Below are 26,151 nucleotides of genomic sequence, written 5' to 3'. Positions count from 1 at the left end.
TCCTCATTCAGTACTGGACTAGCAGTCTGACAATTTAGAAACCGTGGAGGGTGTTGAGAGAGGTGGTGGTGAGGTGGAGCTGGGTGTTATCAGCATACATGTGGAGACTGACACTGTGTTTTCAGATGATGTTGCTGAGGGCTGGCATGTGGATGAGAATTAAGAAGGGGCCAAGGATAGATCCTTGTGGGACACCAGAGGTGTTGATGCAGGAGCCGAAAGAAAAGCAGTTGCAGATGATTCTCTGTTTAATTTTGAATTAATCCAATAATAGCGCATCAGACTTTTATTCTGAGGGCTCAGGTCTTTGTTCAGGGATTCGGCATTGATAATGCTGTTGAATATGAAGAGGTGGTGGTTAGAGGCTCTTTTGTTGGAGATAGTCATTGCCGGGCACTTGTGTGGCGCAAATATTACTTGTCACTTATCAGCCCCAGCCTGAATGTCGTCCAAGTCTTGCTGCATGTGGGCACGGGCTGCTTCATTATCTGAGGAGTTGTGAATGGAACTGAACACTGTGCAGTCATCAGCGAACATCCCCAGTTCTGAACTTATGTTGGAGGGAAGATGGTTGGGCCTAGGACACTGCCCGGAGGAACTCCTGCAGCGATGTCCTGTGGCTCAGATGATTGGCCTCCAACAACCACAACCATCTTCCATTGTGCTGGGTGTGACTCCAACCAGTGGAGAGTTTTCCCTCCGATTCCCATTGACTTCAATTTTACTCGGGCTCCTTGATGCCACACACCTGGTCAAATGCTGCCTTGATGTCAAGGGCAGTCACTCTCACCTCACCTCTGGAATTCAGCTCCTTTGTCCATGGTTGGACCAAGGCTGTAATGAGGTCTGGAGCCGAGTGGTCCTGGCGGAACCCAAACTGAGCATCAGTGAGCAAGTTATTGGTGAGTAAGTGCCACTTGATAGCACTGTCGATGACAACTTCCATCATTTTGCTGATGACTGAGAGTAGACTGCTGGGGCAGTAATTGGCTGGATTGGATTTCTCCTGCTTTTTGTGGACAGGACATACCTGGGCAGCTTTCTGCATTGTCGGGTAGATGCCAGTGTTGTAGCTGCACTGAAACAGCTTGGCTAGAGGTGCGCCTAGTTCTGGAGCACAAGACATCAGCAGAACAGCCGGGATGTTGTTAGAGTCCATAGCCTTTGTTGTATCCAGTGCGCTCAGCCCTTTCTTAATATCACGTGGAGTGAATCAAATTGGCTGAAGACTGGCTTCTGTGATGGTAGGAACCTCAGGAGGTGGCCGAGATGAATCATTTCACTCGGCACTTCTGGTTGAAGATAGTTGCAAATGCTTCAACCTTATCTTTTGCACAGCGTGCTGGCCTCCACCATCATTGATGATGGGAATGTTCATGGAGTCTCCTCCTCCCGTTAGTTATTTAAAGATCTACCACCATTGATGACTGGATGGTCACAGGACTGCAGTGCTTTGATCTGATCGGTTGGTTGTGGGATCGCTTAGCACAGGGTTGTTTTGATGATTTGTATGCATGGTCCCCCGTCCGTGTTTATTCTTGCTCACCCAGTAACCAGTGCATGTATTTGAAAGGATTTTTTGATGGGTCTGCTACTTACAGGTTATGCACATCTTCGCACTGAATCTAAAGTTGCAGTTAACTGACGATTGTCAGTGTCTACTTTCACTCCCGTTGCCCCATAGGCAGAGAGTGGGCGTGTGATAGAAATGCGCTGTACAGATGGGATTATGCAGAAGGAAATGCAGAATATGAAAAGACTTGCCAAAATCCATATACACTACATCAAACGCGCTACCCCTATCGAACCTCCTTGTTGCCTCCTCAAAAAATTCAATCAAAGTTAATCAGACACGATCTTCCCTTGGCAAATCAATGCTGACTGTCGCTGATTACTCCTTGTCTTTCTACATGACGATTTATCCTGGCCTTCAGAATTTTTTCCAATAATTTTCACAGCACCAGGATTAGCCTGACTGGTCTGTAATTACTCGGTCTATCCCTTTTTCCTTTTATAAACAACGGAAACACATTAGCAGTCCTCCAAGATGTGGATTGTATTTAAGTAGCAGGCACATTCAGAAATTCTTTCAAATGTGTGTGCTGGAACTGTGGGTAAATATACTTTAAAGCTTTGCAAGCAAATCTGTTTTTCTGACATAGTATTTTATAAAGTCTCTGCTTTCAAGTGTAAATTTTGTGTTGTCTTCATTGACACCTGAATTATGAAATATATTACATTTTCCATTAATAATTTATATAAGTATTTATTAATATATTTTAAAACTTTGCAACCAAACGTCTGATTCTTTAAATAGGGTATTTTCTAATATCACCGGTTTAAAGTGTAAATTTACTTTTTGTCTTCACTGATAAAAGCAACGCTCGAATAGGGCCTTGAATCCTGGACACTCACATTAAAAGTCTGATGTTTTATTGACTGAACTATCCGGGGTCATACAGCAAGTATCTTATGCAGATCTTTGCCCTGCCGCTAAAGTAGCAGTTAGCTCGCGATTTTTACTTTCACTCACGCAGCCTCACAAAACATAAAAGAGCGTGGTGGCGGTAAGGGTATTTATGAAGTGTGGGTGTGTGAGCGAAATGCGCTGTGCAGCCGGGATCAGTACAGGAGGATGTCAACGATGTAATGTTGCATCTCGGCCAGTGAATGTCGCTGTGTTAGCTTACATGCATGAGCCCGGATAGCTCAGTCGGTAGAGCATCAGACTTTTAATCTGAGGGTCCAGGGTTCAAGTCCCTGTTCGGGCGCTGCTTTTATCAGTAAAGACAACACCTAAACTTACACTTAAAAGCAGTGACATTAGAAAATACCCCATCAAAAGAATCAGACATTTGCTTGCAAAATTTTAAAATATATTAAGTAAACACTAGAATATGTAATATATTTCAAAATTCAGATGTGACAAATATGCAACACAAATCAAAAAGTTTTATTGAAACATCAGGGATGACCAGCTTGAAATGCTCGTGTTTCATGGGGCTGCATGAACGTTGCAACTGATCATCTCGAAACTATCGCTCCATGTACCTTAAAGCACCGCCACTGTGACTAATCATTAAAATGCGTTAATCAGATCAGCATGAACGGTTTCTTTTTCACGGGGTTGCCTGAAAGACGAAATTGAGAATTTTTAATGAAAAGCAGCACCCAAACAAAGACCTGAACCCTGAGATTAAAAGTCTGATGTTTCACCGACTGAACTATCTGGGCTCACGCTCTTTTCACAACACAGCGACATCCAGTGGCTGATATTGAACATTACATCGTTCACATTCTGCATTTCATTCTGCTGTCATCCCGTCTGGCGGGGACCGACAACAATGGTTTTGGTCTTCCCTATATTTAATTGGAGAAAATGTCTCCTCATTCAGTACTACACTAGCAGTCTGACAATTTAGAAACCGTGGAGGGTGTTGAGAGAGGTGGTGGTGAGGTGGAGCTGGGTGTTATCCGCATACATGTGGAGACTGACACTGTGTTTTCAGATGATGTTGCTGAGGGCTGGCATGTGGATGAGAAATAAGAAGGGGCCAAGGATAGATCCTTGTGGGACACCAGAGGTGTTGATGCAGGAGCCGAAAGAAAAGCAGTTGCAGATGATTCTCTGTTTAATTTTGAATTAATCCAATAATAGCGCATCAGACTTTTATTCTGAGGGCTCAGGTCTTTGTTCAGGGATTCGGCATTGATAATGCTGTTGAATATGAAGAGGTGGTGGTTAGAGGCTCTTTTGTTGCAGATAGTCATTGCCGGGCACTTGTGTGGCGCAAATGTTACTTGTCACTTATCAGCCCCAGCCTGAATGTCGTCCAAGTCTTGCTGCATGTGGGCACGGGCTGCTTCATTATCTGAGGAGTTGTGAATGGAACTGAACACTGTGCAGTCATCAGCGAACATCCCCAGTTCTGAACTTATGTTGGAGGGAAGATGGTTGGACCTAGGACACTGCCCGGAGGAACTCCTGCAGCGATGTCCTGTGGCTCAGATGATTGGCCTCCAACAACCACAACCATCTTCCATTGTGCTGGGTGTGACTCCAACCAGTGGAGAGTTTTCCCTCCGATTCCCATTGACTTCAATTTTACTCGGGCTCCTTGATGCCACACACCTGGTCAAATGCTGCCTTGATGTCAAGGGCAGTCACTCTCACCTCACCTCTGGAATTCAGCTCCTTTGTCCATGGTTGGACCAAGGCTGTAATGAGGTCTGGAGCCGAGTGGTCCTGGCGGAACCCAAACTGAGCATCAGTGAGCAAGTTATTGGTGAGTATGTGCCACTTGATAGCACTGTCGATGACAACTTCCATCATTTTGCTGATGACTGAGAGTAGACTGCTGGGGCAGTAATTGGCTGGATTGGATTTCTCCTGCTTTTTGTGGACAGGACATACCTGGGCAGCTTTCTGCATTGTCGGGTAGATGCCAGTGTTGTAGCTGCACTGAAACAGCTTGGCTAGAGGTGCGCCTAGTTCTGGAGCACAAGACATCAGCAGAACAGCCGGGATGTTGTTAGAGTCCATAGCCTTTGTTGTATCCAGTGCGCTCAGCCCTTTCTTAATATCACGTGGAGTGAATCAAATTGGCTGAAGACTGGCTTCTGTGATGGTAGGAACCTCAGGAGGTGGCCGAGATGAATCATTTCACTCGGCACTTCTGGTTGAAGATAGTTGCAAATGCTTCAACCTTATCTTTTGCACAGCGTGCTGGCCTCCACCATCATTGATGATGGGAATGTTCATGGAGTCTCCTCCTCCCGTTAGTTATTTAAAGATCTACCACCATTGATGACTGGATGGTCAGAGGACTGCAGTGCTTTCATCTGACCGGTTGGTTGTGGGATCGCTTAGCACAGGGTTGTTTTGATGATTTGTATGCATGGTCCCCCGTCCGTGTTTATTCTTGCTCACCCAGTAACCAGTGCATGTATTTGAAAGGATTTTTTGATGGGTCTGCTACTTACAGGTTATGCACATCTTCGCACTGAATCTAAAGTTGCAGTTAACTGACGATTGTCAGTGTCTACTTTCACTCCCGTAGCCCCATAGGCAGAGAGTGGGCGTGTGAAAGAAATGCGCTGTACAGATGGGATTATGCAGAAGGAAATGCAGAATGTGAAAAGACTTGCCAAAATCCATATACACTACATCAAACGCACTACCCCTATCGAACCTCCTTGTTGCCTCCTCAAAAAATTCAATCAAAGTTAATCAGACACGATCTTCCCTTGGCAAATCAATGCTGACTGTCGCTGATTACTCCTTGTCTTTCTACATGACGATTTATCCTGGCCTTCAGAATTTTTTCCAATAATTTTCACAGCACCAGGATTAGCCTGACTGGTCTGTAATTACTCGGTCTATCCCTTTTTCCTTTTTTAAACAACGGAAACACATTAGCAGTCCTCCAAGATGTGGATTGTATTTAAGTAGCAGGCACATTCAGAAATTCTTTCAAATGTGTGTGCTGGAACTGGGGGTAAATATACTTTAAAGCTTTGCAAGCAAATCTGTTTTTCTGACATAGTATTTTATAAAGTCTCTGCTTTCAAGTGTAAATTTTGTGTTGTCTTCATTGACACCTGAATTATGAAATATATTACATTTTCCATTAATAATTTATATAAGTATTTATTAATATATTTTAAAACTTTGCAACCAAACGTCTGATTCTTTAAATAGGGTATTTTCTAATATCACCGGTTTCAAGTGTAAATTTACTTGTTGTCTTCACTGATAAAAGCAACGCTCGAATAGGGCCTTGAATCCTGGACACTCACATTAAAAGTCTGATGTTTTATTGACTGAACTATCCGGGGTCATACAGCAAGTATCTTATGCAGATCTTTGCCCTGCCGCTAAAGTAGCAGTTAGCTCGCGATTTTTACTTTCACTCACGCAGCCTCACAAAACATAAAAGAGCGTGGTGGCGGTAAGGGTATTTATGAAGTGTGGGTGTGTGAGCGAAATGCGCTGTGCAGCCGGGATCAGTACAGGAGGATGTCAACGATGTAATGTTGCATCTCGGCCAGTGAATGTCGCTGTGTTAGCTTACATGCATGAGCCCGGATAGCTCAGTCGGTAGAGCATCAGACTTTTAATCTGAGGGTCCAGGGTTCAAGTCCCTGTTCGGGCGCTGCTTTTATCAGTAAAGACAACACCTAAACTTACACTTAAAAGCAGTGACATTAGAAAATACCCCATCAAAAGAATCAGACATTTGCTTGCAAAATTTTAAAATATATTAAGTAAACACTAGAATATGTAATATATTTCAAAATTCAGATGTGACAAATATGCAACACAAATCAAAAAGTTTTATTGAAACATCAGGGATGACCAGCTTGAAGTGCTCGTGTTTCATGGGGCTGCATGAACGTTGCAACTGATCATCTCGAAACTATCGCTCCATGTACCTTAAAGCACCGCCACTGTGACTAATCATTAAAATGCGTTAATCAGATCAGCATGAACGGTTTCTTTTTCACGGGGTTGCCTGAAAGACGAAATTGAGAATTTTTAATGAAAAGCAGCACCCAAACAAAGACCTGAACCCTGAGATTAAAAGTCTGATGTTTCACCGATGGAACTATCTGGGCTCACGCTCTTTTCACAACACAGCGACATCCAGTGGCTGATATTGAACATTACATCGTTCACATTCTGCATTTCATTCTGCTGTCATCCCGTCTGGCGGGGACCGACAACAATGGCTTTGGTCTTCCCTATATTTAATTGGAGAAAATGTCTCCTCATTCAGTACTGGACTAGCAGTCTGACAATTTAGAAACCGTGGAGGGTGTTGAGAGAGGTGGTGGTGAGGTGGAGCTGGGTGTTATCAGCATACATGTGGAGACTGACACTGTGTTTTCAGATGATGTTGCTGAGGGCTGGCATGTGGATGAGAATTAAGAAGGGGCCAAGGATAGATCCTTGTGGGACACCAGAGGTGTTGATGCAGGAGCCGAAAGAAAAGCAGTTGCAGATGATTCTCTGTTTAATTTTGAATTAATCCAATAATAGCGCATCAGACTTTTATTCTGAGGGCTCAGGTCTTTGTTCAGGGATTCGGCATTGATAATGCTGTTGAATATGAAGAGGTGGTGGTTAGAGGCTCTTTTGTTGGAGATAGTCATTGCCGGGCACTTGTGTGGCGCAAATATTACTTGTCACTTATCAGCCCCAGCCTGAATGTCGTCCAAGTCTTGCTGCATGTGGGCACGGGCTGCTTCATTATCTGAGGAGTTGTGAATGGAACTGAACACTGTGCAGTCATCAGCGAACATCCCCAGTTCTGAACTTATGTTGGAGGGAAGATGGTTGGGCCTAGGACACTGCCCGGAGGAACTCCTGCAGCGATGTCCTGTGGCTCAGATGATTGGCCTCCAACAACCACAACCATCTTCCATTGTGCTGGGTGTGACTCAAACCAGTGGAGAGTTTTCCCTCCGATTCCCATTGACTTCAATTTTACTCGGGCTCCTTGATGCCACACACCTGGTCAAATGCTGCCTTGATGTCAAGGGCAGTCACTCTCACCTCACCTCTGGAATTCAGCTCCTTTGTCCATGGTTGGACCAAGGCTGTAATGAGGTCTGGAGCCGAGTGGTCCTGGCGGAACCCAAACTGAGCATCAGTGAGCAAGTTATTGGTGAGTAAGTGCCACTTGATAGCACTGTCGATGACAACTTCCATCATTTTGCTGATGACTGAGAGTAGACTGCTGGGGCAGTAATTGGCTGGATTGGATTTCTCCTGCTTTTTGTGGACAGGACATACCTGGGCAGCTTTCTGCATTGTCGTGTAGATGCCAGTGTTGTAGCTGCACTGAAACAGCTTGGCTAGAGGTGCGCCTAGTTCTGGAGCACAAGACATCAGCAGAACAGCCGGGATGTTGTTAGAGTCCATAGCCTTTGTTGTATCCAGTGCGCTCAGCCCTTTCTTGATATCACGTGGAGTGAATCAAATTGGATGAAGACTGGCTTCTGTGATGGTAGGGACCTCAGGGGGTGGCCGAGATTAATCATTTCACTCGGCACTTCTGGTTGAAGTTAGTTGCAAATGCTTCAACCTTATCTTTTGCACAGCGTGCTGGCCTCCACCATCATTGATGATGGGAATGTTCATGGAGTCTCCTCCTCCCGTTAGTTATTTAAAGATCTACCACCATTGATGACTGGATGGTCACAGGACTGCAGTGCTTTGATCTGATCGGTTGGTTGTGGGATCGCTTAGCACAGGGTTGTTTTGATGATTTGTATGCATGGTCCCCCGTCCGTGTTTATTCTTGCTCACCCAGTAACCAGTGCATGTATTTGAAAGGATTTTTTGATGGGTCTGCTACTTACAGGTTATGCACATCTTCGCACTGAATCTAAAGTTGCAGTTAACTGACGATTGTCAGTGTCTACTTTCACTCCCGTAGCCCCATAGGCAGAGAGTGGGCGTGTGATAGAAATGCGCTGTACAGATGGGATTATGCAGAAGGAAATGCAGAATGTGAAAAGACTTGCCAAAATCCATATACACTACATCAAACGCACTACCCCTATCGAACCTCCTTGTTGCCTCCTCAAAAAATTCAATCAAAGTTAATCAGACACGATCTTCCCTTGGCAAATCAATGCTGACTGTCGCTGGTTACTCCTTGTCTTTCTACATGACGATTTATCCTGGCCTTCAGAATGTTTTCCAATAATTTTCACAGCACCAGGATTAGCCTGACTGGTCTGTAATTACTCGGTCTATCCCTTTTTCCTTTTTTAAACAACGGAAACACATTAGCAGTCCTCCAAGATGTGGATTGTATTTAAGTAGCAGGCACATTCAGAAATTCTTTCAAATGTGTGTGCTGGAACTGGCGGAGTAAGACTAAACACGGACGGTAGAAAATGTAAACAGAGCTTCAAAAGCAACCCTGTGTAAAAATGAGAAAATAGGATAAGAGCATAGGAAATTGGAGTCGGCCATACGGCCCCTCGAGCCTGCTCCGCCATTTAACAAGATCATGGCTGATCATTGACCTCAGCTCCACCTTCCCGCTTGATCCCCATATCCCTTGATACCATTCGAGTCAAAAAAATACCAACAACGACAACTTGAATTTATATAGCGCCTTTAATGTAGTAAAACGTTCCAAGGTGCTTCACAGGAGAATTAAAGGACAAGAAACTTGACACCGAGCCACATGAGGAGAAATTAGGGCAGGGGACCAAAAGCTGGCCAAAAAGGTAGGTTTTAAGGATCGCCTTAAAGAGGAAAACAGAGGTAGAGAGGCGGAGAGGTTTAGGCAGGGAATTACAGAGCGATAGGGAGCTAATAGCAATTTGCCTGTGGGAGGCTGGACAGCTCAGTCGCTAAAGTATCGGACTTTTAATCTGAACGTCCGTGAATCAAGTCTCTATCTGGGTGCAGTTTTAAAACCAAAATTCTCAACTCCTTGTTTCATGAAACACAAGTCATTCATGCTGATCTCATCAATATATTTTAAAGATTCGGCACAATCGCAGTGCTTATAGGTTCATTGATTGGTATTTTTGAGATCATCAATTCTTAACTTCATGGAGTCCCATGAAACGAGCATTTCAAGCTGTTATTTCCTGCTGTCTCAATAAAACTCATTAGTATTTGTTGAATGTTTGTCACAACCCTTGTTTTTTCAAATATAATTCTAATATTTTCTAAATATACTTTAAAGCTTTGCAAGCAAATCTGTTTTCCTGACATAGTATTTTATAAAGTCTCTGCTTTCAAGTGTAAATTTTGTGTTGTCTTCATTGACACCTGAATTATGAAATATATTACATTTTCCATTAATAATTTATATAAGTATTTATTAATATATTTTAAAACTTTGCAACCAAACGTCTGATTCTTTAAATAGGGTATTTTCTAATATCACCGGCTTCAAGTGTAAATTTACTTGTTGTCTTCACTGATAAAAGCAACGCTCGAATAGGGCCTTGAATCCTGGACACTCACATTAAAAGTCTGATGTTTTATTGACTGAACTATCCGGGGTCATACAGCAAGTATCTTATGCAGATCTTTGCCCTGCCGCTAAAGTAGCAGTTAGCTCGCGATTTTTACTTTCACTCACGCAGCCTCACAAAACATAAAAGAGCGTGGTGGCGGTAAGGGTATTTGTGAAGTGTGGGTGTGTGAGCGAAATGCGCTGCGCAGCCGGGATCAGTACAGGAGGATGTCAACGATGTAATGTTGCATCTCGGCCAGTGAAAGTCGCTGTGTTAGCTTACATGCATGAGCCCGGATAGCTCAGTCGGTAGAGCATCAGACTTTTAATCTGAGGGTCCAGGGTTCAAGTCCCTGTTCGGGCGCTGCTTTTATCAGTAAAGACAACACCTAAACTTACACTTAAAAGCAGTGACATTAGAAAATACCCCATCAAAAGAATCAGACATTTGCTTGCAAAATTTTAAAATATATTAAGTAAACACTAGAATATGTAATATATTTCAAAATTCAGATGTGACAAATATGCAACACAAATCAAAAAGTTTTATTGAAACATCAGGGATGACCAGCTTGAAATGCTCGTGTTTCATGGGGCTGCATGAACGTTGCAACTGATCATCTCGAAACTATCGCTCCATGCACCTTAAAGCACCGCCACTGTGACTAATCATTAAATTGCGTTAATCAGATCAGCATGAACGGTTTCTTTTTCACGGGGTTGCCTGAAAGACGAAATTGAGAATTTTTAATGAAAAGCAGCACCCAAACAAAGACCTGAACCCTGAGATTAAAAGTCTGATGTTTCACCGACTGAACTATCTGGGCTCACGCTCTTTTCACAACACAGCGACATCCAGTGGCTGATATTGAACATTACATCGTTCACAATCTGCATTTCATTCTGCTGTCATCCCGTCTGGCGGGGACCGACAACAATGGCTTTGGTCTTCCCTATATTTAATTGGAGAAAATGTCTCCTCATCCAGTACTGGACTAGCAGTCTGACAATTTAGAAACCGTGGAGGGTGTTGAGAGAGGTGGTGGTGAGGTGGAGCTGGGTGTTATCAGCATACATGTGGAGACTGACACTGTGTTTTCAGATGATGTTGCTGAGGGCTGGCATGTGGATGAGAAATAAGAAGGGGCCAAGGATAGATCCTTGTGGGACACCAGAGGTGTTGATGCAGGAGCCGAAAGAAAAGCAATTGCAGATGATTCTCTGTTTAATTTTGAATTAATCCAATAATAGCGCATCAGACTTTTATTCTGAGGGCTCAGGTCTTTGTTCAGGGATTCGGCATTGATAATGCTGTTGAATATGAAGAGGTGGCGGTTAGAGGCTCTTTTGTTGGAGATAGTCATTGCCGGGCACTTGTGTGGCGCATATATTACTTGTCACTTATCAGCCCCAGCCTGAATGTCGTCCAAGTCTTGCTGCATGTGGGCACGGGCTGCTTCATTATCTGAGGAGTTGTGAATGGAACTGAACACTGTGCAGTCATCAGCGAACATCCCCAGTTCTGACCTTATGTTGGAGGGAAGATGGTTGGGCCTAGGACACTGCCCGGAGGAACTCCTGCAGCGATGTCCTGTGGCTCAGATGATTGGCCTCCAACAACCACAACCATCTTCCATTGTGCTGGGTGTGACTCCAACCAGTGGAGAGTTTTCCCTCCGATTCCCATTGACTTCAATTTTACTCGGGCTCCTTGATGCCACACACCTGGTCAAATGCTGCCTTGATGTCAAGGGCAGTCACTCTCACCTCACCTCTGGAATTCAGCTCCTTTGTCCATGGTTGGACCAAGGCTGTAATGAGGTCTGGAGCCGAGTGGTCCTGGCGGAACCCAAACTGAGCATCAGTGAGCAGGTTATTGGTGAGTAAGTGCCACTTGATAGCACTGTCGATGACAACTTCCATCATTTTGCTGATGACTGAGAGTAGACTGCTGGGGCAGTAATTGGCTGGATTGGATTTCTCCTGCTTTTTGTGGACAGGACATACCTGGAAAGCTTTCTGCATTGTCGGGTAGATGCCAGTGCTGTAGCTGTACTGAAACAGCTTGGCTAGAGGTGCGCCTACTTCTGGAGCACAAGACATCAGCAGAACAGCCGGGATGTTGTTAGAGTCCATAGCCTTTGTTGTATCCAGTGCGCTCAGCCCTTTCTTGATATCACGTGGAGTGAATCAAATTGGCTGAAGACTGGCTTCTGTGATGGTAGGGACCTCAGGAGGTGGCCGAGATGAATCATTTCACTCGGCACTTCTGGTTGACGATAGTTGCAAATGCTTCAACCTTATCTTTTGCACAGCGTGCTGGCCTCCACCATCATTGATGATGGGAATGTTCATGGAGTCTCCTCCTCCCGTTAGTTATTTAAAGATCTACCACCATTGATGACTGGATGGTCACAGGACTGCAGTGCTTTGATCTGATCGGTTGGTTGTGGGATCGCTTAGCACAGGGCTGTTTTCATGATTTGTATGCATGGTCCCCCGTCCGTGTTTATTCTTGCTCACCCAGTAACCAGTGCATGTATTTGAAAGGATTTTTTGATGGGTCTGCTTCTTACAGGTTATGCACATCTTCGCACTGAATCTAAAGTTGCAGTTAACTGACGATTGTCAGTGTCTACTTTCACTCCCGTAGCCCCATAGGCAGAGAGTGGGCGTGTGATAGAAATGCGCTGTACAGATGGGATTATGCAGAAGGAAATGCAGAATGTGAAAAGACTTGCCAAAATCCATATACACTACATCAAACGCACTACCCCTATCGAACCTCCTTGTTGCCTCCTCAAAAAATTCAATCAAAGTTAATCAGACACGATCTTCCCTTGGCAAATCAATGCTGACTGTCGCTGATTACTCCTTGTCTTTCTACATGACGATTTATCCTGGCCTTCAGAATTTTTTCCAATAATTTTCACAGCACCAGGATTAGCCTGACTGGTCTGTAATTACTCGGTCTATCCCTTTTTCCTTTTTTAAACAACGGAAACACATTAGCAGTCCTCCAAGATGTGGATTGTATTTAAGTAGCAGACACATTCAGAAATTCTTTCAAATGTGTGTGCTGGAACTGGGGGAGTAAGACTAAACACGGACGGTAGAAAATGTAAACAAAGCTTCAAAAGCAACCCTGTGTAAAAATGAGAAAATAGGATAAGAGCGTAGGAAATTGGAGTCGGCCATACGGCCCCTCGAGCCTGCTCCGCCATTTAACAAGATCATGGCTGATCATTGACCTCAGCTCCACCTTCCCGCTTGATCCCCATATCCCTTGATACCATTCGAGTCAAAAAAATACCAACAACGACAACTTGAATTTATATAGCGCCTTTAATGTAGTAAAACGTTCCAAGGTGCTTCACAGGAGAATTAAAGGACAAGAAACTTGACACCGAGCCACATGAGGAGAAATTAGGGCAGGGGACCAAAAGCTGGCCAAAAAGCTAGGTTTTAAGGAGCGCCTTAAAGAGGAAAACAGAGGTAGAGAGGCGGAGAGGTTTAGGCAGGGAATTACAGAGCGATAGGGAGCTAATAGCAATTTGCCTGTGGGAGGCTGGACAGCTCAGTCGCTAAAGTATCGGACTTTTAATCTGAACGTCCGTGAATCAAGTCTCTATCTGGGTGCAGTTTTAAAACCAAAATTCTCAACTCCTTGTTTCATGAAACACAAGTCATTCATGCTGATCTCATCAATATATTTTAAAGATTCGGCACAATCGCAGTGCTTATAGGTTCATTGATTGGTATTTTTGAGATCATCAATTCTTAACTTCATGGAGTCCCATGAAACGAGCATTTCAAGCTGTTATTTCCTGCTGTCTCAATAAAACTCATTAGTATTTGTTGAATGTTTGTCACAACCCTTGTTTTTTCAAATATAATTCTAATATTTTCTAAATATACTTCAAAGCTTTGCAAGCAAATCTGTTTTCCTGACATAGTATTTTATAAAGTCTCTGCTTTCAAGTGTAAATTTTGTGTTGTCTTCATTGACACCTGAATTATGAAATATATTACATTTTCCATTAATAATTTATATAAGTATTTATTAATATATTTTAAAACTTTGCAACCAAACGTCTGATTCTTTAAATAGGGTATTTTCTAATATCACCGGCTTCAAGTGTAAATTTACTTGTTGTCTTCACTGATAAAAGCAACGCTCGAATAGGGCCTTGAATCCTGGACACTCACATTAAAAGTCTGATGTTTTATTGACTGAACTATCCGGGGTCATACAGCAAGTATCTTATGCAGATCTTTGCCCTGCCGCTAAAGTAGCAGTTAGCTCGCGATTTTTACTTTCACTCACGCAGCCTCACAAAACATAAAAGAGCGTGGTGGCGGTAAGGGTATTTGTGAAGTGTGGGTGTGTGAGCGAAATGCGCTGCGCAGCCGGGATCAGTACAGGAGGATGTCAACGATGTAATGTTGCATCTCGGCCAGTGAAAGTCGCTGTGTTAGCTTACATGCATGAGCCCGGATAGCTCAGTCGGTAGAGCATCAGACTTTTAATCTGAGGGTCCAGGGTTCAAGTCCCTGTTCGGGCGCTGCTTTTATCAGTAAAGACAACACCTAAACTTACACTTAAAAGCAGTGACATTAGAAAATACCCCATCAAAAGAATCAGACATTTGCTTGCAAAATTTTAAAATATATTAAGTAAACACTAGAATATGTAATATATTTCAAAATTCAGATGTGACAAATATGCAACACAAATCAAAAAGTTTTATTGAAACATCAGGGATGACCAGCTTGAAATGCTCGTGTTTCATGGGGCTGCATGAACGTTGCAACTGATCATCTCGAAACTATCGCTCCATGCACCTTAAAGCACCGCCACTGTGACTAATCATTAAATTGCGTTAATCAGATCAGCATGAACGGTTTCTTTTTCACGGGGTTGCCTGAAAGACGAAATTGAGAATTTTTAATGAAAAGCAGCACCCAAACAAAGACCTGAACCCTGAGATTAAAAGTCTGATGTTTCACCGACTGAACTATCTGGGCTCACGCTCTTTTCACAACACAGCGACATCCAGTGGCTGATATTGAACATTACATCGTTCACAATCTGCATTTCATTCTGCTGTCATCCCGTCTGGCGGGGACCGACAACAATGGCTTTGGTCTTCCCTATATTTAATTGGAGAAAATGTCTCCTCATCCAGTACTGGACTAGCAGTCTGACAATTTAGAAACCGTGGAGGGTGTTGAGAGAGGTGGTGGTGAGGTGGAGCTGGGTGTTATCAGCATACATGTGGAGACTGACACTGTGTTTTCAGATGATGTTGCTGAGGGCTGGCATGTGGATGAGAAATAAGAAGGGGCCAAGGATAGATCCTTGTGGGACACCAGAGGTGTTGATGCAGGAGCCGAAAGAAAAGCAATTGCAGATGATTCTCTGTTTAATTTTGAATTAATCCAATAATAGCGCATCAGACTTTTATTCTGAGGGCTCAGGTCTTTGTTCAGGGATTCGGCATTGATAATGCTGTTGAATATGAAGAGGTGGCGGTTAGAGGCTCTTTTGTTGGAGATAGTCATTGCCGGGCACTTGTGTGGCGCATATATTACTTGTCACTTATCAGCCCCAGCCTGAATGTCGTCCAAGTCTTGCTGCATGTGGGCACGGGCTGCTTCATTATCTGAGGAGTTGTGAATGGAACTGAACACTGTGCAGTCATCAGCGAACATCCCCAGTTCTGACCTTATGTTGGAGGGAAGATGGTTGGGCCTAGGACACTGCCCGGAGGAACTCCTGCAGCGATGTCCTGTGGCTCAGATGATTGGCCTCCAACAACCACAACCATCTTCCATTGTGCTGGGTGTGACTCCAACCAGTGGAGAGTTTTCCCTCCGATTCCCATTGACTTCAATTTTACTCGGGCTCCTTGATGCCACACACCTGGTCAAATGCTGCCTTGATGTCAAGGGCAGTCACTCTCACCTCACCTCTGGAATTCAGCTCCTTTGTCCATGGTTGGACCAAGGCTGTAATGAGGTCTGGAGCCGAGTGGTCCTGGCGGAACCCAAACTGAGCATCAGTGAGCAGGTTATTGGTGAGTAAGTGCCACTTGATAGCACTGTCGATGACAACTTCCATCATTTTGCTGATGACTGAGAGTAGACTGCTGGGGCAGTAATTGGCTGGATTGGATTTCTCCTGCTTTTTGTGGACAGGACATACCTGGAAAGCTTTCTGCATTGTCGGGTAGATGCCAGTGCTGTAGCTGTACTGAAACAGCTTGGCTAGAGGTGCGCCTACTTCTGGAGCACAAGACATCAGCAGAACAGCCGGGATGTTGTTAGAGTCCATAGCCTTTGTTGTATCCAGTGCGCTCAGCCCTTTCTTGATATCACGTGGAGTGAATCAAATTGGCTGAAGACTGGCTTCTGTGATGGTAGGGACCTCAGGAGGTGGCCGAGATGAATCATTTCACTCGGCACTTCTGGTTGACGATAGTTGCAAATGCTTCAACCTTATCTTTTGCACAGCGTGCTGGCCTCCACCATCATTGATGATGGGAATGTTCATGGAGTCTCCTCCTCCCGTTAGTTATTTAAAGATCTACCACCATTGATGACTGGATGGTCACAGGACTGCAGTGCTTTGATCTGATCGGTTGGTTGTGGGATCGCTTAGCACAGGGCTGTTTTGATGATTTGTATGCATGGTCCCCCGTCCGTGTTTATTCTTGCTCACCCAGTAACCAGTGCATGTATTTGAAAGGATTTTTTGATGGGTCTGCTTCTTACAGGTTATGCACATCTTCGCACTGAATCTAAAGTTGCAGTTAACTGACGATTGTCAGTGTCTACTTTCACTCCCGTAGCCCCATAGGCAGAGAGTGGGCGTGTGATAGAAATGCGCTGTACAGATGGGATTATGCAGAAGGAAATGCAGAATGTGAAAAGACTTGCCAAAATCCATATACACTACATCAAACGCACTACCCCTATCGAACCTCCTTGTTGCCTCCTCAAAAAATTCAATCAAAGTTAATCAGACACGATCTTCCCTTGGCAAATCAATGCTGACTGTCGCTGATTACTCCTTGTCTTTCTACATGACGATTTATCCTGGCCTTCAGAATTTTTTCCAATAATTTTCACAGCACCAGGATTAGCCTGACTGGTCTGTAATTACTCGGTCTATCCCTTTTTCCTTTTTTAAACAACGGAAACACATTAGCAGTCCTCCAAGATGTGGATTGTATTTAAGTAGCAGACACATTCAGAAATTCTTTCAAATGTGTGTGCTGGAACTGGGGGAGTAAGACTAAACACGGACGGTAGAAAATGTAAACAAAGCTTCAAAAGCAACCCTGTGTAAAAATGAGAAAATAGGATAAGAGCGTAGGAAATTGGAGTCGGCCATACGGCCCCTCGAGCCTGCTCCGCCATTTAACAAGATCATGGCTGATCATTGACCTCAGCTCCACCTTCCCGCTTGATCCCCATATCCCTTGATACCATTCGAGTCAAAAAAATACCAACAACGACAACTTGAATTTATATAGCGCCTTTAATGTAGTAAAACGTTCCAAGGTGCTTCACAGGAGAATTAAAGGACAAGAAACTTGACACCGAGCCACATGAGGAGAAATTAGGGCAGGGGACCAAAAGCTGGCCAAAAAGCTAGGTTTTAAGGAGCGCCTTAAAGAGGAAAACAGAGGTAGAGAGGCGGAGAGGTTTAGGCAGGGAATTACAGAGCGATAGGGAGCTAATAGCAATTTGCCTGTGGGAGGCTGGACAGCTCAGTCGCTAAAGTATCGGACTTTTAATCTGAACGTCCGTGAATCAAGTCTCTATCTGGGTGCAGTTTTAAAACCAAAATTCTCAACTCCTTGTTTCATGAAACACAAGTCATTCATGCTGATCTCATCAATATATTTTAAAGATTCGGCACAATCGCAGTGCTTATAGGTTCATTGATTGGTATTTTTGAGATCATCAATTCTTAACTTCATGGAGTCCCATGAAACGAGCATTTCAAGCTGTTATTTCCTGCTGTCTCAATAAAACTCATTAGTATTTGTTGAATGTTTGTCACAACCCTTGTTTTTTCAAATATAATTCTAATATTTTCTAAATATACTTCAAAGCTTTGCAAGCAAATCTGTTTTCCTGACATAGTATTTTATAAAGTCTCTGCTTTCAAGTGTAAATTTTGTGTTGTCTTCATTGACACCTGAATTATGAAATATATTACATTTTCCATTAATAATTTATATAAGTATTTATTAATATATTTTAAAACTTTGCAACCAAACGTCTGATTCTTTAAATAGGGTATTTTCTAATATCACCGGCTTCAAGTGTAAATTTACTTGTTGTCTTCACTGATAAAAGCAACGCTCGAATAGGGCCTTGAATCCTGGACACTCACATTAAAAGTCTGATGTTTTATTGACTGAACTATCCGGGGTCATACAGCAAGTATCTTATGCAGATCTTTGCCCTGCCGCTAAAGTAGCAGTTAGCTCGCGATTTTTACTTTCACTCACGCAGCCTCACAAAACATAAAAGAGCGTGGTGGCGGTAAGGGTATTTGTGAAGTGTGGGTGTGTGAGCGAAATGCGCTGCGCAGCCGGGATCAGTACAGGAGGATGTCAACGATGTAATGTTGCATCTCGGCCAGTGAAAGTCGCTGTGTTAGCTTACATGCATGAGCCCGGATAGCTCAGTCGGTAGAGTATCAGACTTTTAATCTGAGGGTCCAGGGTTCAAGTCCCTGTTCGGGCGCTGCTTTTATCAGTAAAGACAACACCTAAACTTACACTTAAAAGCAGTGACATTAGAAAATACCCCATCAAAAGAATCAGACATTTGCTTGCAAAATTTTAAAATATATTAAGTAAACACTAGAATATGTAATATATTTCAAAATTCAGATGTGACAAATATGCAACACAAATCAAAAAGTTTTATTGAAACATCAGGGATGACCAGCTTGAAATGCTCGTGTTTCATGGGGCTGCATGAACGTTGCAACTGATCATCTCGAAACTATCGCTCCATGCACCTTAAAGCACCGCCACTGTGACTAATCATTAAAATGCGTTAATCAGATCAGCATGAACGGTTTCTTTTTCACGGGGTTGCCTGAAAGACGAAATTGAGAATTTTAAATGAAAAGCAGCACCCAAACAAAGACCTGAACCCTGAGATTAAAAGTCTGATGTTTCACCGACTGAACTATCTGGGCTCACGCTCTTTTCACAACACAGCGACATCCAGTGGCTGATATTGAACATTACATCGTTCACAATCTGCATTTCATTCTGCTGTCATCCCGTCTGGCGGGGACCGACAACAATGGCTTTGGTCTTCCCTATATTTAATTGGAGAAAATGTCTCCTCATCCAGTACTGGACTAGCAGTCTGACAATTTAGAAACCGTGGAGGGTGTTGAGAGAGGTGGTGGTGAGGTGGAGCTGGGTGTTATCAGCATACATGTGGAGACTGACACTGTGTTTTCAGATAATGTTGCTGAGGGCTGGCATGTGGATGAGAAATAAGAAGGGGCCAAGGATAGATCCTTGTGGGACACCAGAGGTGTTGATGCAGGAGCCGAAAGAAAAGCAATTGCAGATGATTCTCTGTTTAATTTTGAATTAATCCAATAATTGCGCATCAGACTTTTATTCTGAGGGCTCAGGTCTTTGTTCAGGGATTCGGCATTGATAATGCTGTTGAATATGAAGAGGTGGCGGTTAGAGGCTCTTTTGTTGGAGATAGTCATTGCCGGGCACTTGTGTGGCGCATATATTACTTGTCACTTATCAGCCCCAGCCTGAATGTCGTCCAAGTCTTGCTGCATGTGGGCACGGGCTGCTTCATTATCTGAGGAGTTGTGAATGGAACTGAACACTGTGCAGTCATCAGCGAACATCCCCAGTTCTGACCTTATGTTGGAGGGAAGATGGTTGGGCCTAGGACACTGCCCGGAGGAACTCCTGCAGCGATGTCCTGTGGCTCAGATGATTGGCCTCCAACAACCACAACCATCTTCCATTGTGCTGGGTGTGACTCCAACCAGTGGAGAGTTTTCCCTCCGATTCCCATTGACTTCAATTTTACTCGGGCTCCTTGATGCCACACACCTGGTCAAATGCTGCCTTGATGTCAAGGGCAGTCACTCTCACCTCACCTCTGGAATTCAGCTCCTTTGTCCATGGTTGGACCAAGGCTGTAATGAGGTCTGGAGCCGAGTGGTCCTGGCGGAACCCAAACTGAGCATCAGTGAGCAGGTTATTGGTGAGTAAGTGCCACTTGATAGCACTGTCGATGACAACTTCCATCATTTTGCTGATGACTGAGAGTAGACTGCTGGGGCAGTAATTGGCTGGATTGGATTTCTCCTGCTTTTTGTGGACAGGACATACCTGGAAAGCTTTCTGCATTGTCGGGTAGATGCCAGTGCTGTAGCTGTACTGAAACAGCTTGGCTAGAGGTGCGCCTAGTTCTGGAGCACAAGACATCAGCAGAACAGCCGGGATGTTGTTAGAGTCCATAGCCTTTGTTGTATCCAGTGCGCTCAGCCCTTTCTTAATATCACGTGGAGTGAATCAAATTGGCTGAAGACTGGCTTCTGTGATGGTAGGAACCTCAGGAGGTGGCCGAGATGAATCATTTCACTCGGCACTTCTGGTTGAAGATAGTTGCAAATGCTTCAACCTTATCTTTTGCACAGCGTGCTGGCCTCCACCATCATTGATGATGGGAATGTTCATGGAGTCTCCTCCTCCCGTTAGTTATTTAAAGATCTACCACCATTGATGACTGGATGGTCAGAGGACTGCAGTGCTTTCATCTGACCGGTTGGTTGTGGGATCGCTTAGCACAGGGTTGTTTTGATGATTTGTATGCATGGTCCCCCGTCCGTGTTTATTCTTGCTCACCCAGTAACCAGTGCATGTATTTGAAAGGATTTTTTGATGGGTCTGCTACTTACAGGTTATGCACATCTTCGCACTGAATCTAAAGTTGCAGTTAACTGACGATTGTCAGTGTCTACTTTCACTCCCGTAGCCCCATAGGCAGAGAGTGGGCGTGTGATAGAAATGCGCTGTACAGATGGAATTATGCAGAAGGAAATGCAGAATGTGAAAAGACTTGCCAAAATCCATATACACTACATCAAACGCACTACCCCTATCGAACCTCCTTGTTGCCTCCTCAAAAAATTCAATCAAAGTTAATCAGACACGATCTTCCCTTGGCAAATCAATGCTGACTGTCGCTGATTACTCCTTGTCTTTCTACATGACGATTTATCCTGGCCTTCAGAATTTTTTCCAATAATTTTCACAGCACCAGGATTAGCCTGACTGGTCTGTAATTACTCGGTCTATCCCTTTTTCCTTTTTTAAACAACGGAAACACATTAGCAGTCCTCCAAGATGTGGATTGTATTTAAGTAGCAGGCACATTCAGAAATTCTTTCAAATGTGTGTGCTGGAACTGGGGGTAAATATACTTTAAAGCTTTGCAAGCAAATCTGTTTTTCTGACATAGTATTTTATAAAGTCTCTGCTTTCAAGTGTAAATTTTGTGTTGTCTTCATTGACACCTGAATTATGAAATATATTACATTTTCCATTAATAATTTATATAAGTATTTATTAATATATTTTAAAACTTTGCAACCAAACGTCTGATTCTTTAAATAGGGTATTTTCTAATATCACCGGTTTCAAGTGTAAATTTACTTGTTGTCTTCACTGATAAAAGCAACGCTCGAATAGGGCCTTGAATCCTGGACACTCACATTAAAAGTCTGATGTTTTATTGACTGAACTATCCGGGGTCATACAGCAAGTATCTTATGCAGATCTTTGCCCTGCCGCTAAAGTAGCAGTTAGCTCGCGATTTTTACTTTCACTCACGCAGCCTCACAAAACATAAAAGAGCGTGGTGGCGGTAAGGGTATTTATGAAGTGTGGGTGTGTGAGCGAAATGCGCTGTGCAGCCGGGATCAGTACAGGAGGATGTCAACGATGTAATGTTGCATCTCGGCCAGTGAATGTCGCTGTGTTAGCTTACATGCATGAGCCCGGATAGCTCAGTCGGTAGAGCATCAGACTTTTAATCTGAGGGTCCAGGGTTCAAGTCCCTGTTCGGGCGCTGCTTTTATCAGTAAAGACAACACCTAAACTTACACTTAAAAGCAGTGACATTAGAAAATACCCCATCAAAAGAATCAGACATTTGCTTGCAAAATTTTAAAATATATTAAGTAAACACTAGAATATGTAATATATTTCAAAATTCAGATGTGACAAATATGCAACACAAATCAAAAAGTTTTATTGAAACATCAGGGATGACCAGCTTGAAATGCTCGTGTTTCATGGGGCTGCATGAACGTTGCAACTGATCATCTCGAAACTATCGCTCCATGTACCTTAAAGCACCGCCACTGTGACTAATCATTAAAATGCGTTAATCAGATCAGCATGAACGGTTTCTTTTTCACGGGGTTGCCTGAAAGACGAAATTGAGAATTTTTAATGAAAAGCAGCACCCAAACAAAGACCTGAACCCTGAGATTAAAAGTCTGATGTTTCACCGACTGAACTATCTGGGCTCACGCTCTTTTCACAACACAGCGACATCCAGTGGCTGATATTGAACATTACATCGTTCACATTCTGCATTTCATTCTGCTGTCATCCCGTCTGGCGGGGACCGACAACAATGGCTTTGGTCTTCCCTATATTTAATTGGAGAAAATGTCTCCTCATTCAGTACTACACTAGCAGTCTGACAATTTAGAAACCGTGGAGGGTGTTGAGAGAGGTGGTGGTGAGGTGGAGCTGGGTGTTATCCGCATACATGTGGAGACTGACACTGTGTTTTCAGATGATGTTGCTGAGGGCTGGCATGTGGATGAGAAATAAGAAGGGGCCAAGGATAGATCCTTGTGGGACACCAGAGGTGTTGATGCAGGAGCCGAAAGAAAAGCAGTTGCAGATGATTCTCTGTTTAATTTTGAATTAATCCAATAATAGCGCATCAGACTTTTATTCTGAGGGCTCAGGTCTTTGTTCAGGGATTCGGCATTGATAATGCTGTTGAATATGAAGAGGTGGTGGTTAGAGGCTCTTTTGTTGCAGATAGTCATTGCCGGGCACTTGTGTGGCGCAAATGTTACTTGTCACTTATCAGCCCCAGCCTGAATGTCGTCCAAGTCTTGCTGCATGTGGGCACGGGCTGCTTCATTATCTGAGGAGTTGTGAATGGAACTGAACACTGTGCAGTCATCAGCGAACATCCCCAGTTCTGAACTTATGTTGGAGGGAAGATGGTTGGACCTAGGACACTGCCCGGAGGAACTCCTGCAGCGATGTCCTGTGGCTCAGATGATTGGCCTCCAACAACCACAACCATCTTCCATTGTGCTGGGTGTGACTCCAACCAGTGGAGAGTTTTCCCTCCGATTCCCATTGACTTCAATTTTACTCGGGCTCCTTGATGCCACACACCTGGTCAAATGCTGCCTTGATGTCAAGGGCAGTCACTCTCACCTCACCTCTGGAATTCAGCTCCTTTGTCCATGGTTGGACCAAGGCTGTAATGAGGTCTGGAGCCGAGTGGTCCTGGCGGAACCCAAACTGAGCATCAGTGAGCAAGTTATTGGTGAGTATGTGCCACTTGATAGCACTGTCGATGACAACTTCCATCATTTTGCTGATGACTGAGAGTAGACTGCTGGGGCAGTAATTGGCTGGATTGGATTTCTCCTGCTTTTTGTGGACAGGACATACCTGGGCAGCTTTCTGCATTGTCGGGTAGATGCCAGTGTTGTAGCTGCACTGAAACAGCTTGGCTAGAGGTGCGCCTAGTTCTGGAGCACAAGACATCAGCAGAACAGCCGGGATGTTGTTAGAGTCCATAGCCTTTGTTGTATCCAGTGCGCTCAGCCCTTTCTTGATATCACGTGGAGTGAATCAAATTGGATGAAGACTGGCTTCTGTGATGGTAGGGACCTCAGGGGGTGGCCGAGATGAATCATTTCACTCGGCACTTCTGGTTGAAGTTAGTTGCAAATGCTTCAACCTTATCTTTTGCACAGCGTGCTGGCCTCCACCATCATTGATGATGGGAATGTTCATGGAGTCTCCTCCTCCCGTTAGTTATTTAAAGATCTACCACCATTGATGACTGGATGGTCACAGGACTGCAGTGCTTTGATCTGATCGGTTGGTTGTGGGATCGCTTAGCACAGGGTTGTTTTGATGATTTGTATGCATGGTCCCCCGTCCGTGTTTATTCTTGCTCACCCAGTAACCAGTGCATGTATTTGAAAGGATTTTTTGATGGGTCTGCTACTTACAGGTTATGCACATCTTCGCACTGAATCTAAAGTTGCAGTTAACTGACGATTGTCAGTGTCTACTTTCACTCCCGTAGCCCCATAGGCAGAGAGTGGGCGTGTGATAGAAATGCGCTGTACAGATGGGATTATGCAGAAGGAAATGCAGAATGTGAAAAGACTTGCCAAAATCCATATACACTACATCAAACGCACTACCCCTATCGAACCTCCTTGTTGCCTCCTCAAAAAATTCAATCAAAGTTAATCAGACACGATCTTCCCTTGGCAAATCAATGCTGACTGTCGCTGGTTACTCCTTGTCTTTCTACATGACGATTTATCCTGGCCTTCAGAATGTTTTCCAATAATTTTCACAGCACCAGGATTAGCCTGACTGGTCTGTAATTACTCGGTCTATCCCTTTTTCCTTTTTTAAACAACGGAAACACATTAGCAGTCCTCCAAGATGTGGATTGTATTTAAGTAGCAGGCACATTCAGAAATTCTTTCAAATGTGTGTGCTGGAACTGGGGGTAAATATACTTTAAAGCTTTGCAAGCAAATCTGTTTTTCTGACATAGTATTTTATAAAGTCTCTGCTTTCAAGTGTAAATTTTGTGTTGTCTTCATTGACGCCTGAATTATGAAATATATTACATTTTCCATTAATAATTTATATAAGTATTTATTAATATATTTTAAAACTTTGCAACCAAACGTCTGATTCTTTAAATAGGGTATTTTCTAATATCACCGGTTTCAAGTGTAAATTTACTTGTTGTCTTCACTGATAAAAGCAACGCTCGAATAGGGCCTTGAATCCTGGACACTCACATTAAAAGTCTGATGTTTTATTGACTGAACTATCCGGGGTCATACAGCAAGTATCTTATGCAGATCTTTGCCCTGCCGCTAAAGTAGCAGTTAGCTCGCGATTTTTACTTTCACTCACGCAGCCTCACAAAACATAAAAGAGCGTGGTGGCGGTAAGGGTATTTATGAAGTGTGGGTGTGTGAGCGAAATGCGCTGTGCAGCCGGGATCAGTACAGGAGGATGTCAACGATGTAATGTTGCATCTCGGCCAGTGAATGTCGCTGTGTTAGCTTACATGCATGAGCCCGGATAGCTCAGTCGGTAGAGCATCAGACTTTTAATCTGAGGGTCCAGGGTTCAAGTCCCTGTTCGGGCGCTGCTTTTATCAGTAAAGACAACACCTAAACTTACACTTAAAAGCAGTGACATTAGAAAATACCCCATCAAAAGAATCAGACATTTGCTTGCAAAATTTTAAAATATATTATGTAAACACTAGAATATGTAATATATTTCAAAATTCAGATGTGACAAATATGCAACACAAATCAAAAAGTTTTATTGAAACATCAGGGATGACCAGCTTGAAGTGCTCGTGTTTCATGGGGCTGCATGAACGTTGCAACTGATCATCTCGAAACTATCGCTCCATGTACCTTAAAGCACCGCCACTGTGACTAATCATTAAAATGCGTTAATCAGATCAGCATGAACGGTTTCTTTTTCACGGGGTTGCCTGAAAGACGAAATTGAGAATTTTTAATGAAAAGCAGCACCCAAACAAAGACCTGAACCCTGAGATTAAAAGTCTGATGTTTCACCGACTGAACTATCTGGGCTCACGCTCTTTTCACAACACAGCGACATCCAGTGGCTGATATTGAACATTACATCGTTCACATTCTGCATTTCATTCTGCTGTCATCCCGTCTGGCGGGGACCGACAACAATGGCTTTGGTCTTCCCTATATTTAATTGGAGGAAATGTCTCCTCATCCAGT

At 43.6% G+C, this 26,151-nt stretch overlaps 7 non-coding genes across 7 annotated transcripts; all 7 read left to right on the top strand.

Moving 5' to 3' along the window:
- Nucleotides 1-2,698: 2,698 nt before the first annotated feature.
- Nucleotides 2,699-2,771, top strand: trnak-uuu (transfer RNA lysine (anticodon UUU)). Its single transcript has one exon. It is a non-coding gene; the product is annotated as a tRNA-Lys (tRNA).
- A 3,311-nt stretch (nt 2,772-6,082) lies between these two features.
- Nucleotides 6,083-6,155, top strand: trnak-uuu (transfer RNA lysine (anticodon UUU)). Its single transcript has one exon. It is a non-coding gene; the product is annotated as a tRNA-Lys (tRNA).
- A 4,128-nt stretch (nt 6,156-10,283) lies between these two features.
- Nucleotides 10,284-10,356, top strand: trnak-uuu (transfer RNA lysine (anticodon UUU)). The gene has a single exon. It is a non-coding gene; the product is annotated as a tRNA-Lys (tRNA).
- Nucleotides 10,357-14,484: 4,128 nt separating this feature from the next.
- trnak-uuu (transfer RNA lysine (anticodon UUU)) lies at nt 14,485-14,557 on the top strand. The gene has a single exon. It is a non-coding gene; the product is annotated as a tRNA-Lys (tRNA).
- A 4,128-nt stretch (nt 14,558-18,685) lies between these two features.
- Nucleotides 18,686-18,758, top strand: trnak-uuu (transfer RNA lysine (anticodon UUU)). Its single transcript has one exon. It is a non-coding gene; the product is annotated as a tRNA-Lys (tRNA).
- Nucleotides 18,759-22,069: 3,311 nt separating this feature from the next.
- Nucleotides 22,070-22,142, top strand: trnak-uuu (transfer RNA lysine (anticodon UUU)). The gene has a single exon. It is a non-coding gene; the product is annotated as a tRNA-Lys (tRNA).
- A 3,311-nt stretch (nt 22,143-25,453) lies between these two features.
- Nucleotides 25,454-25,526, top strand: trnak-uuu (transfer RNA lysine (anticodon UUU)). Its single transcript has one exon. It is a non-coding gene; the product is annotated as a tRNA-Lys (tRNA).
- The last annotated feature ends 625 nt before the right edge of the window (nt 25,527-26,151 follow it).

Source organism: Somniosus microcephalus, unplaced genomic scaffold, assembly GCF_052327205.1.
Source record: "Somniosus microcephalus isolate GS21.2 unplaced genomic scaffold, FLI_Smic_1.0 unresolved_chr2, whole genome shotgun sequence".
In the NCBI taxonomy this organism is placed as follows: Eukaryota; Metazoa; Chordata; class Chondrichthyes; order Squaliformes; family Somniosidae; genus Somniosus; species Somniosus microcephalus.
The sequence above is the reverse complement of the archived record's forward strand: the minus strand, read 5'-3'. Positions and strand labels throughout refer to the sequence as shown.